The 13925-nt window shown below is 41.3% G+C and overlaps 1 long non-coding RNA gene across 1 annotated transcript; it reads left to right on the forward strand.

Moving 5' to 3' along the window:
• Positions 1–33: 33 nt before the first annotated feature.
• Positions 34–11979, forward strand: LOC116960761. The gene is made up of 3 exons (XR_004406555.2): positions 34–250; positions 1621–1790; positions 7774–11979. It is a non-coding gene; the product is annotated as an uncharacterized LOC116960761 (long non-coding RNA).
• Positions 11980–13925: the final 1946 nt, after the last annotated feature.

The raw sequence follows: 13925 nt of genomic DNA on the forward strand, positions 1-13925 counted from the left end.
TGCGCAGCAGGCGTGCTGGGAGAGCCGCCCGGCCCAAGGCCCCCTCTGCCTGCCCGCCGTGGGCTGGCGTCAGGGAGGAGGGGCTGCCCACGCGTGCCTCCGCTCACGGACGCGGCGGCAGCCGCTCTGAGGCCCGGCTTCCCCCTCAGATCTGGGGCAGCGAGTGCCTCAGGGACGGGGCTCGCCCCGGCAGCCGCACAGCCCCGGGCCGGAGCAAGGGCGAGGCCTCCTGAGGCGAAGCGCTTCAGTGGTGAGCAGTTGGGCTGTTCAGGCCCTGGCAGGCAGCGGGTGACATGTCCTGCGTGGTAACTAGGGCAGGACTCGGCTCACGCGAGTCCGGTGCCGTTCAGGCTTCCCCACCGCGTGTGCTGGTTTGCGCCACCCGCGCTGGGGCTGTGGTGGCAGAGGGACCCCGGCATGGCCCGTTCCTCTTGTGGTGCGAGGAAGCAAGGCCACTGAAGATGGTAGGGTGGGCAGGAGGTCACAAAACGTGCGGGGAGGGGGCCAGTGGAGGTGGCTGGCCTACCCCGGCGGCAGCTGGGCCAGTTGGAGAGTCAGGCTGGGGCCTAGGCCAGCATGGCGCTGTCCTGCGTGGCTTGTGGACGCCAGGTTGAGGTTATGGCCCAGAGGCTGCAAAGCTGACCACCCTTTCCTAGTATTTTAGGATAATATCCTGTGGTCTGAGCCAAAAAATCCCATGGAATTAATGTAAAAATGTCAATAAGGGGTGAGCTTCTCTTTATAATAAATCAGTCAATGAGCAAAGAAACAAGAATTCTAATGGCGACAGCCATGTTATAAGTACAAAATTATACAAAAAATACTGAATTTACGCAAAGTAAGAATTCCTATATTAAAATTACAATGGATAAATCTACTGAACTCCAAATGCAACCCAAGGGAAACCAGTAAAGCTGTCTGTACTAAGAAAAGTGCTGCAGCTTTGTGCACATGTATTTTGCATATAATTACAGGTTGTACGGCACTAAGAGAATACTCCTTTCAGAAATACAAGGAAAGTATTGAAGTGAATGAAAATATTTTTGGTGCCACTTGTAGTTCATGAGCAGTGTAGATTGATTGTAAGCATCCAAAGGTTGTAATCTCTGTTAGTCTGTGTGTATTTAGTTTTGTGTTAAATTATTTGTACAGTAAATCATTGGTAAGCTCCTTTTTGACTAAACACACCAGTTGACACTTGAGGCTCAAAATTTCTGTGAGGAAGTAAATTAGTAGAGGGGAAAGAAAAGAAGTGCATTGAAGAAGCAAACTTGAAATAAGAAATGAGCTTGCAAAAGTGCTTTGAGAATGTTACTAAATGAAAATAAAATAAAAATTGATCCAGGAGGATCAAGATGAAAGGACTAGTTTTAATCTTATTAACAGTGCAGTATTTGACAGCTATTTATTTTGCTAAAGCTACTCTTGTGTCACTGAGCGGAGAATCTAGTCCAAAATTAAAACAGCAGCAGTAGCTATTCAATATTAATATTCCCAGTCTCTTTCTCTGGATAATTTCAACTAAGTAAAAGTAGAAACAGTAAAGTAACAGTAGTGAAAATAAGCATGTAAAATTAAATGTGCAAAAAATGTAACACATCCCATACTGCCTCATTGCAGACACGAGGTGACAGCTACATTGAGGGTGAAAAGCAACGCTGAGGTGTGAGACACCTTCCGCAGCATCATGGATGTCTGTCAGACTGGGTGCTGCAGGTCCTCCTCTGCTCTCGGTACCCGAACGAGCCGAGTCAGCGCTAGCTCAGCACACCACCTGAGCTGCAGCACAGGTGGGTCTGCATCTGCCCTAACCCCGTCACACTTTCAGCTGTGAAACACCTCCCCGGCTGCGTAAGCTCAACTGTTTGTGTGGCCACCCATAAGATTCAGAACTTGGAAGTACTCCAGTGTAAGGGAAACGATGCGACCTCCCCAAACCCCAGCCTCCTCCTGTTTTGAAGCTGGATCCCTCACCCATTGAGGCACAGTCCTGCAGGGGCTGAGCTGGACAAACAATCCATGTGCTGGAATCAGGTCTATCGGCAGCCCCAGGCATGGCCAAGGGGTGAACCCGATGCAGAGGTTGTAGGTGGGGATGCCCAGGGAGGCTGGCCAGCGAAATTAAGGTCTATTCATGCCCTCAGAGCTCAAACAATTAACTATTCTGTATAACATATTTAATAGCCTGCTGCATACCTTTAACATCTTTGACATTCTCAGCCATCCTTAGGATGAAATTATTGGAGCCACTGCAAAAATAATGTAACTTTCTGGCCTGCCATTATTTGAACTGGTTAAAACTTGGCTTTTTTACAAGGAAAGAGTGAGCAATTAAAATAGGCTCAGTCACTGAATAATGTGCAATCGCTCTCTACTAGTGTGCTAAATGTTAATCATGACCCACTGTAGATCTGTGGACAGGATGGGATGGAATTAGTGTATCCAGTTAGAATAATAAAAGCAGTATCTAATTGACCAACCAAGTACTGCATCTTGCATGCGAGGACTGCCATTTACTCTATCCCAGTTCTGTGTAAATCATGGATGTCTAGCTCAAAGGTCTCTACATTTCTACAGCTAAGTATATATGAAAATAGTAATTGATAATGTATTCACTTTATGAATTAATTGGCATTAACTTGGAAACTGCCCTTATGTTGAATCCAGTTTGATTAATTGATGGGTCAATTATAGATAGACAAATAGAGTCAAAGCTCCTAAAATCATCTATTCTAACTTCTGCACAAGCTATTGAATTCCTTGAACTAATTCCTGCTCAAAGTAGAGCAGAACTTTTAGGAAACATCCAGTCTTGATTTTAAAATGTCCTTAGTAAGTGGTTTTACCAAAAAAAGTACTAAACACACACGCTTTATTTCTACCCTTAATATGCCAAATTGTCTTTTCAGCCAGTGGATCTTGTTAGAACATTATAAACTGCTTTGAAAAGTTCTCAGCTTTTTTCTCTCTATATTAGTACTTGTAGACATTGGTAAAATGAAGTGATTCAGCATTTGCTTCTGAAATCTGAAAACATAACATTGCATACTCTAGTAGTGAAATCCAGGTCACACTGAAATCAATGACAAATTCCTACATTCTTTAATGAAGTCAGGAATTAATTTGTTTCAAGTAACGTGTCCAAATAAAAGAGGTCTAACAACTCATATGCATTATCAGATCATTTCTAAACGATACCTTGTGCTGGGTCATAGACTTCTCTAAGATCGTTAAGATAGTGTAGGTTCACTGAGGAGAAGCTTGTGAGGTTTCTTTTTGGGGGAACCAGCTGGGATAATGGCAAACGTTATCACACTCCTGTTCCACATTATCACCCATGTTGAACAGCTGACAATTTGATTATGCCTCAGGTAATGAGGAAAAATTTGAATTTCAGTAGCTCTCTTTTTTAATAAACAGTCATTTAGTTTTAAAAACAAAAATAATAATTTACTAAATAGGCTTTATTCCACCCTGAAAAACATTGCTTTCCAAGAGATAATGCATGAATTTATTCACAAGAGTGAAATTCAGCACCGGCCTGCAGCTCCATTCAAACCCTCCAGGAGAAATTCAACCAGCTGCCTGCATAGCTTTTAGGTTACTTTGGATGTTTTCAAGAAATAAAACTGGTTTGATAAGTTATTAATGAAACCAGTTTTGTACCTACTTTGTTAGTATATTTATCCTGTCCCCATTTTTCTGTATTTATACAAAATCTTTAAATAAAACATACTCTTTTGAATCTCCCTATTTTATCTGCTTTCATACCATGTTCGTCAGATAATCTGAACGTGGGTTTTTATGAATCAGTTTGAATGCCTAAATAAATACCATTTATTGCAAAACAGACTTGTTAATCAATTTAGGAAGATTCTCAAGGCTTTAGCCAGATAAATATGCATGCAACTGCTGAATAAATAGCCAACACCAGGGAGTTTCAAGCAACCAGAAAAAGACTGGAGTGCTCTCACTCCCTGCTGCTCACAAGATGAGCGGAGTCAGTACCCCACAGGATGTGTTGAGGACCTGGCAGGATTGGGTGATAAAATGATATTTTGCTAAATTGTACCTCACATCTGCAGAGACTTCTACTTCTCATCTCCTCTGTCTTTTTTTAACTTCCGTTACGCCTGTTTTAAATATGAAAGATGATGGCTCATGAAAGGATGTGGAGTAGGGTATAGGTTTAAGAAAGTCACAGAACAAAGTGTCATGCCTGGTCTTTGAATTTCTTAAAATTAAGGAGCCTTTAGAAGCAGAGCTGTTCACCTTCACTCACAACCTTGGAGCCGCTCTACAGAAAACTCTGCATGTTTGACAAGAAAAAATCCATCCCTATTAGTCACTTTTAGTTAGGCTTAGTCACTTAATCTTCCAGAAATGGTACCACCGAACCACGGCCTGTGTTCTCCAGGAACGGCTGCACGCCCTGTGCCCAAAGCTGTCTTTTTGTGTTATGTGTCACTGTAGACTTTAGCCAGAAAGGTTCTGAACTTGGAAAGGGAGCGGGGAGTCACTCACTAAGACACAGGGCCCCGAGCAAACTAAAGAGTGAGCTAGGAATAAACAGTAAAATCAGCTACAGGGTAGGTACAAGAAACAATCATAGGCCAGGAGCCTATGGGAAGAGAAAGGACAAAGGAAACCATTTATAACCTTTTCTATATTTAATGCAATTATTTCCAGAGAGATCTTTTACTAACCTTGTCTTTTTTTTTTTTTTTTTTTTTTTTTTTTCCCAAAAAACTATTGATACCAGCAGCTGCTTTCAGCTGGCCAAGTGCAGGTACTGACAACAGGATAGCTGGGGCAGCTGGAAGCACATCCTGTGCTGTGGTCCGAGTAACAAAAAACTCAGCATAAACTGGTCTAATAGGCTTTGTAGGCAGATTTCACAGCTCACCCTAAACTCTGTTCTGCTGTAGCTAGGCAGCTGCTTCTGGTATCTTGGCAATTTATGGGTAGTTTAGGCTCAGAGATTTGCACCTTTTCAGCAGGTGAGTGCAAGTCTATTATTCTTTGCCAACCAGAGATTAAGTGTGAAGGTAAAAACTCAGCAGGAGCTGGGAAATGCTGCCTTTCAAAGCGGAAAAGTGCAGTTAATCACTTTTAGGAAATAACTTGCAAGGTGGGAGTTCAGGGATGACAGTGACTTCAGAATTCAGTAGAGGCTGCAAGGACTGCGCGTTACCCGTGTGTCTCTCAGGCTGGTGTGCTCCCAGCTCCCAGCCCTGGAGGGGCCTGGGCTTGACATTCAAAATCCGTCCTCATGTTATCTTCCACATCTATGCCACGGATTGTTGACATGTTGACAGTATTGACATTGCCCAGTACTGATACACAGACAAAAATGCTCTAGAGATGCCCTGTCTCTGTTGATAGTCAGGGTGTTCCCAACCAGAGGACTGTTGGAAACAGGAGCCGGGCAACCCCATGCAGATGTCTGTCTCTTCTCTTTAGAGACATTTGTGATAGTGAAAGACTCAGAGATCTAGAAAGAAGTTCCTCAGTCTTTTAACGAAAGTAACAAGCTCTTTGCTTTCACCCATCAGATACCTCCTACAATTTTATAAATACTATCATCCTTACTGCAAGTCTTTACAGGGCTGAGTGCAGACCTAGGAGTAAAGACTGAAGTTTCTGCCTAATATATGGAAGTGGTTTGCCTGGGTTAAATATATTTTAATCCACTCATTTGAAGTTTACAAGCATTTTTAGTATGTCATTACAGAAAGCCTGTACACAAATTTCCAAAGACAAAAAGTGACAGCAGCACAAATGTGGTTTCAGGAACATATCATGATGACAGAACTGGATGACTGTGGGGAACAGGCAAGGGCAGCTGTTAGGTGTGAATGTGACACTCAACACTCAGATGCTTGCAGTTCACAATTTGCTTTTATCAGAATCAGCAACCTCACAACTGCCATTCTGTGTTAACTCCAGCCTGCCCCTGGCAGACCTGCATTAACCTTTGCTTATGGAGCCACGGCAGGACTCAAGCAAATAAAAAAATATAATATGTCAGATTCTCCACCGGTGTAAATCAGCATCTCTCCACCGACTTTGAAGGAGCAGTACCTGCTTGCTCAAACTGAGGATCTTACCTGGTGCTACTGTAGCATCATTAAGTTGTCACATTCTTCCCCTGCCTCTCCTTTTGTCATCTAGCTGCAACTTTTCTGCGTTGAAGACTAGAGAAGGGTCTTTGATCCTCTGATAACTCCTTGAGGCTCCCTAAGATAATTGGCCAGGACATTTCCTGAGTTATCCAGGGTCATTTTATCTGCCCTTTTACTTGGAGAGGGATTACAGGCAAGAGAAAAGTCTTGGAGCCTTCACAGATGCAGACGACCTACAGGAGTGCAGTAGGTCAGGCACCCCCCCCCAACATGAGGGACACCCCATGGCCACTGGACTGTGCTTAACCTATCCTGCTACTGATGTGGAAACAGAAACCCTTCCAGGTGACATGGGCCATAAGACTGCATACCTCTTCTGCCCCAGCTCACCAGGGGGACTGGAAAAGGAAAGTGAGTGAGCTGCTTTTCTGCCGACGGAGTTATTTACACACTGTAATCAAGCAATCTCTCCATATTCTCTAAAGTTCTCATGGTACAGCACTTTCTTCAGTTCTAACAATGATTTTTGCAGGTATTTTCCAAACCTCTAGTTTTCTTCAGCTTCATTAAACCTGTGATCACCAAAACTGTGTGGCATTTCAGTAGCCACACCAATGCTGTATAAAGATGTAACATCACATCTATATACATATTGGTTGCTTTTCTATTTATATGTGCAAAGATTGCATTAACAGTACAATCAACAGTAATTTGTATTTAACTCAGCAACAGAAATGCTCAAGTGCCAAGCCTAAGACTGACCCCTTTCCAGCCTTGCTAAAAATATATTCAGTGATGACTTTCCAGTGATAACTCATTTTTGAGATTTGACACTTAATAAGACCACTGTTCTCCTAGTAGGTATTTCACTGAGACTGCACAATATTATTTTTAATCAGAATGTTTTGCAAAATTAAATCAAATGCCGTACAAATGTCTCAGTGTATCACACTGAAGCAGTTACCTTTTCAGCCAAATTTGTAATCTAATCAGGTTTGTCTGACAAGACCTATTTTCCATAAAACCATGCTGACTGGCATTAATTACTTCCTGTCCTTTCATTCTTTATCAGTTGAATCCTATATTCTATTATTTTGCTCCCCCCTCACCTCCTCTCCAGTTTGATGTTAGGTTAGCTGGCTTATATTTACCAAGGTCATCATGTTTGTCCTTGCTGAATACTGGCAAAACATCAGTCTTCTTCCAGTCTTCTGGAATTTCTGTATTATTTCAAGACCCATTAAAAATTAACGCGTGGAAGGAAGAATCTCCTCCACCAACTATTTGAGACTCCTCAGGTGCAAGTTATCTGGGCCTGATGAATTACAGGTTTTTATCACAAGTAGATATTTAACATCCTATTTGGTTACTAATGGACTGAAAAAGGCTTTGGCTGCCCGATATGATAGTGCTGTCATCCTACTTTTTCCAAATGAAGGAGAGACATGTTTATTGAACATGGCTTTCTTCATTATTAATGATTTTACTGCCTTCATCTGGTAACTGGCTAATTCCATTGCTGGGATTTCTTCTGTTTATAATGTACTTGAAATTTTTTTTTTTTTTTCTTTCCTTGCTGGATAAGGAGATATCTTAAGCTTCAATTTCCTGTGCATCTTTATTCTCTTTTTTCTTTCTTTTGCTGCAGGCCACTATTCCTTCTTCTAATCTTTGCCTCCTACAAACTGAAGTAATAACTCGAAGGAGAGAGAAGGGGAAGAAACGAGTTCATTCTTCTGCTATCTTCAGGGTCTCTTTAATTATAACTAATATTCTTCTTATACCTTACTGTCCCAGTTTAACTTCATGAACGATTTGGCTGCACCCAGTGCTCTAAAAAGCATTGAGTGGATGGATTCTGGAAACCAAAGAGCATTTTCTAAGTATGCTGCATGTAAAAGGAGTAGGAGTGATTCCTATCACTTCCTCTTACTGCCTTTTCCAGTTTTCCTTATCAACCAGGGGACCCATCTTTCAGCAGGCTAATTCACATCCACGTAGTTGGTGGTTTCTTTGTCAACCACCTCTTTTGCTTTTCCTTCTGTGACTGCTTTTCTACATGGACAGAAGCTGAGAATACACAGCCTTTTACTGAGAGAAGATCCACCATTCATCATCAGATGACAGGCACTTTTACTTCCTGAAAGATGAAATCTGGTCCAGCAGAGTACTAAATATTTGTAAGTGACCCTGTGCTGAGAGGCATCGCACCAGCAGCAGCTAGGAGCCCTCCAGATGTGTTTATATGGAAAAGCCATGCTCCCTCGGCTTTGCATGTGGTATCAGCAAGAGCTGCGTGTACAAGAGTGCATTTGAAAATGAAGACAAATGTAGAGTATTCTTACTACAATCGGTAACTTGGGTAATTCTCACTCCTTGCAAGATTTTTTTTGGTGGTGGTTTTGCTTGTTTGGTATCATTTTTGCTTAGTGAGAGAGAAAAAAAAAGCCTGGGAGTTTTGCTCTGAATGAAAGTAGGCTTGTGCCTCTTTTAGGTTAATAGGAAGATAGCTATCAGGCCATGTAGTACTGTTACATTTACACTTAGTGAAATAATTATTTAAAGAGAACTTGCACCTCACCCATGTGCTTGGGAGCTAAAATGTGTTTGGGAGCTATGCTGTTAGCTGCTGGCTGAGTCTGCACTGCTGCTAGGAGAAGACATGGGGCTAGGGGCCTCAGTCCCCTGGGCCTTCGCAGCAGGCTGGCTGTGTCTCCTGGGCCGTCACTTCATGTGGGCTCACCTTTGGGCCTGGGGTGGTGAGCCTTTGGCCCAAGGAGAGCACTCTTAATTTGTGGTGTTTGTTCAGTGTATATGAAATAATGTGGCCTCTAGGCTGCAGCCCCTCTGGTGCTAGTTCCACTGAACAGAATGCTGCGGGCCCAGGGATACGGCACAGGGGAATATTTGGAGGGCTTGAAATTCATGGGGAAGGGGAAGGGAGATAGATAATACAATGCAGGCTTCTCCGTACTGCCTTTGGCAGTGCTTTCTGGAGGAGACCTTTTTTGGGGATGTACTTGGAGTGGTCCAGAACAGAGCCAGAGAATAAGCTATCAGTGTGAACTGATCAGGGATTTCAGGTATTTAGTACTGTGGAGATTTACATTGTGAAAGCATTTTATATTCAGAACTGGTACATTTTGGATAAATACTTGCTTCTTCCTTGCCTGATATTAGTGCCTACTAGCTTTCAGAGTTAAAAGAATGGCAGTCACAATAATAATAATAGTGATACAACTAGTGGAACTTTTACCTTCAAGTGCAACTGTCTGCAGGTTCATGTCACTGAGAAGTCTGTGAATGTGATGAGAAGGGAAGGCTACATGAGACTGGGAGCTGTCAGACTCCATACGTATGGTTGGGGCACCTGGACTGCACAGGGTAAATGGACTGTAGGGCCCAGTCGTGTAAAGGGACCAAAATAGCAGATATGAGTGACCAAATGGTAAAGCAAATGTTCTTTAAGACAATATGGAAAATCCCAGTATATAAGAAAGAAAATGAGTCTGTTCAGCAACATATCTGGATAATATAGCAGGGTTTAGATCCACCCAACAATTTGGTGCAAATATGAAATGAAAGTAAAAATATATTGCTTTGATTTCTCTTAATCTTTTTCATGAAATTAATAAAATTACAAGCAAGAGTGCATGGACAAATATATTGACCATAAGCTCTGTGCCAGATGATGACTGTGTTAATGAAAGTTAGGATCTCTCCAAACACTATAAAACTAGAAACAGAAATCAGTATCCCCAAAGATTAATATGGTACTTTTCCTGCAGTGCTTGAAGAGGAGTAGGGCTTGTCTGTGCTTCAAGAAATGTTTTAAATGATCAACGGAAAGACAGCAGAAGATGCATTAGGATTACAGTATTAACAGTTGAAAACTGTGTTCAGCTGGACCCATAGTACCAACTTCAACAAACATACTTGTGACATGAATGAGACTCTGCTGCTCAAGTCAGCCTGGGAAACAGTGTTGAAATCACAGCTCATCAATTCCAAACATCTTCCGAGAAAATCCACAGAGACAAAACTTTCTAAAAGAAAGGAAAGAAAGAAAATGAGTCAATGCAAAGCTGCATCTCAAGTGAGTTACATAAAAAATGAAAAGTAAATACTCAGATATGCAGAAACGAGATGAATTGAAACAATCATGAAAGCATTAGGACAAGATATTGTAGTCTCAGGAATGAAATAAAAATTTGATAATAAAATTAAGTAGATACATTATCCACATAAACACTTTGGGAGTTTAAACTTATCCCTTTATATGACATCTGATGGTGCTTTGGATGGTATTGAATTGTGGTTCATGTATTCAGAGATCTTTTTACACCATCAAAGGCATCCTCATGAGCTAAATAAGCTCTTGATGAGTCAAAACTAACACAAAATAGTTGCTTAACAAATCAAGTTAGTCATCTCGAGGGTTGCTGTAACTTGTATTTTTTCTGTGAGTCATTTTAAAAGACACTTTGACTTCAACAAACCTTTCTGGGGCCCCTTCTCTTCAAGGCACAAAAGCTGGCATGGACAATCCTTCTGTCAAGAATCAGTGACTAAAAATATTTTTCTCAAATTGATAAGCTAAAGCCTGACACTTTGCTTTATGCTTTTATTTCCTGCCTCTTTAAAACTTGGTTACTCTATGAAATTCATAGAAGAGAAAAAAATAATAGACCACGGGACCTTCACTGGTCTTCTACACATTTCTTATTATACCCAGCATTTGCCTTCATAGATGTCAAATTACTTATTTTGATCACTACCTCTGTAAATGCAAAAAACTGAGTAACGAAAGCTATATCTTAGACAGCATCTCTTCAGTCACTGTAATTTGTATTGCTCATCATAACATCGTGGAATTTCTTGCAGCCTCCTTCCCACTGAGAGACATACATGAAGACGGTTTCACATTTGAAGCCAGGACCATGACAAACAGGGACTAGTGAATCCAATGTTGTTATAACATACCCAACTAGGTGAACTTTAAATGAAAAATTCTATTTAAATTACTGCCAATTCTCCAGTCCATTTTAAATTAATTTGACCTCTCTGATTACTAGCTCAAACAATAGTCTGAACTATATTTCCATGGTAGATTGCCACCTTCTGGTTATAAAGGTATCAGATCATATTAATCTTCTGTTTCAGCCCTCCCCATCAAGCCCTGGGATGAAGAAAGGCAGATGAGCATTTTGCAGAGTTCTGCTCTCAGCCTCTGTTGAGATAAATTAGATGTTCCTTTTTAACCGAACTTGCTCTGAGTTTGGGTCACTTGTGATCAGGCTGTCACAGCCACCTGCCTGACAGCATCACCATCCTGCTGGCACTGCCACTGGGTCTTGGCAGAGTGTGAGCAGCTTGTCCATGTCTCCAGGGTCCAAATTCCAGCCACAACCTGCCCCTTTCTAGGTGGATCCAGAGTCTGTTCAGGAGATAACGGGACGGGAAAACAGAAACAATGACTCTGCTGGAGCTCACTGGGAGCAGTCAGGAGAGAGTAAGAGGTGGGTAAGAGCAAATTGTGAAAATTTTGATTGATTAGAGGAAGAAAGAAAAGACAACAAAGTTACCTTAAAAGCGGGTTAGTCAGCCTTGAACTACCTGCTGTCTTTGTGTCCATTGACAAACAGTCCATTTTCATGGAACTGCTCGAATCAACACCTAAGACAACAGCCACTGTATTCCAGAAGGACCGGATATGTAAGAATTACATCAGAATTGTAGGACTATAATGTGCCAACACTACCTGAAGACTTTCTTTATTTAGCTGAGGAGCTAAATTAACTCTTACACAACTTATTTAATCTTGGAACATAATGTCCTGAGAGAACGTTCACAAATAAAGGTTTCTGTAAGTGTTTATAAGTTGGGCTTTGCTTCAAAATTATAATAAAAAAATATTGAAGGCTCATTTTTCCCCCTCTTTCACACTAGTGCTGTTTCATTGGACTAATCAAGATGAGAAGGCAGTTGCTATTTATATTTGTCTGGTTTGACAGTTTGCTTACTGGTTTACTTAGCTTACTAGTCAAAAGATAAATAATGCCTTTACCACATGTGGTAGTGCACCTAAAATCATGGAGTTGTACAAAGTACACGTTGTAATATATATCTCTATACACATTTTGTTATACTTGAAGGAAAGTGGAGAGAGGGAAAGGGCCTGTTATAAATTGGGTCTTTTATGAAAAGTTCTAGATAACATAATTGGAAAAGAAAGAAGGGGGTCCTATAGAAATGTAACAGAACACTGCAGAAATTACTCTAAAACCTATGGAGCATTACATCCTTTATATAAACTTTTTTGAGCCATTGTATAGGATTTAATAGCTGAGGTATCTGAGCTATAGGATGGTACAAAAAAAAAAAAAAAAGCTGCAGAAAGCTTATCATTTTGTGTTAAATTCCACAGGAGTTTTCCATAAGGGCTGGGCTGTTTCTGAGGTGTATCCTCTGTGTGTTTCTTCTCTACTCCTGTGGTGAGCTGAACTTTGGTTTCAGTCTGCAGCACATTCTGAATACGCGAGTAGCCTTTTGTAGGTGAAAAAGAAGATAGTTCTCTGTCTCATTAATCTGCAGATTCATGTGGAAGTCTATACTGTCTTAAACTTCATTGGCAGGTCACCATCCAGCTGCATGAGCCATTGTGTTTGAGTTTTAAATGGGGATGTACAATAGGCACTGTACCTTCTGGTGTAAAATGTACACAGAAAAATGACATACCACTTCCATCAGCAACTGAGGTTTTGTGTTATTTCAATGGACTGAGGGCCCTTTTTTAGTGCATTAGGGAGCTAAGAAAGTGTACATAAAGGACTGCATAACAGCATCCTTTCCTGACTTGGTAGAAATGAGAGAAACTACATTTTTTTGTCGGTGATATCTGAGGCAGGTAGATTATGTATGAAGCACAAACACACGATTAGCTGTACGTTAAAAATACTACTTTTAGAAAGCCAACCAATTCAGATATTGAAACTTCTCAATTATTCCTACCACAAAATTAAAAACAGAGTTTGGGAAGATTGCTGCTGAAGCCAATACGACAGAGATTAGAAATGTCAAAAGAGTCTAAGGTGCTCCAAATTTAGGAAGGAGAAAAAATGTAAAAACAGTAATAAACCACAACCAGGTCAACAGGTCCATCCACATGAGAAAACCAACATTTAACAGGAGGGCCTCTGAAACTTCTGAAGAACAGAAGACTGGTAGGAAAGCATTTTTATGAGAAATAAAATGTGCCTTCCTGTTAGGGAGGAAGGGAGTTGCAGGGTGCTTGAGAAATGGAAAAAAAAATTGCCATTAAACCCCGATATGAATAAAGATCAGGTGAGAGAGGATGTCACCCTCTGGCCTTTGGAACTGTATTTCTGCTGCCTCTTGAAATTATGTTTTCCTGAAACAAAGGAACAGTGTTATGGAAAAGTGGGTGCCAGGTACTTTAGGAAAATGAGACACAGCGAAGCGGATAAAAGAGACAAAGACAATAGCAATCATATGCAATAAAGTGAAGGCAGCTGAGGTCTGAGACAAAGGTGAATATTCTGAGCCAGCAAGATGACTGAAGCAGGGGAAGGAAGGAGGGAAAGGTGATTCACAATAACATTTGAAAGACATTGGCTTGAATATTTATCAATGTCACAGCAAACTTAGCTTGGCAGCCTTGGTGGCTGACTTTGTTCTTTTTCCCACCCTTAAGATGACAAACAGGAATGTGGTTGGAAGTACAGCTCTTAATGGGAGTCAAACACAACAGTGCTTAGGCTCGCATGCCAATTACGTAGG

This window comes from Tyto alba, unplaced genomic scaffold (assembly GCF_018691265.1).
Source record: "Tyto alba isolate M040663 unplaced genomic scaffold, T.alba_DEE_v4.0 Super-Scaffold_16, whole genome shotgun sequence".
Lineage (NCBI taxonomy): Eukaryota > Metazoa > Chordata > Aves > Strigiformes > Tytonidae > Tyto > Tyto alba.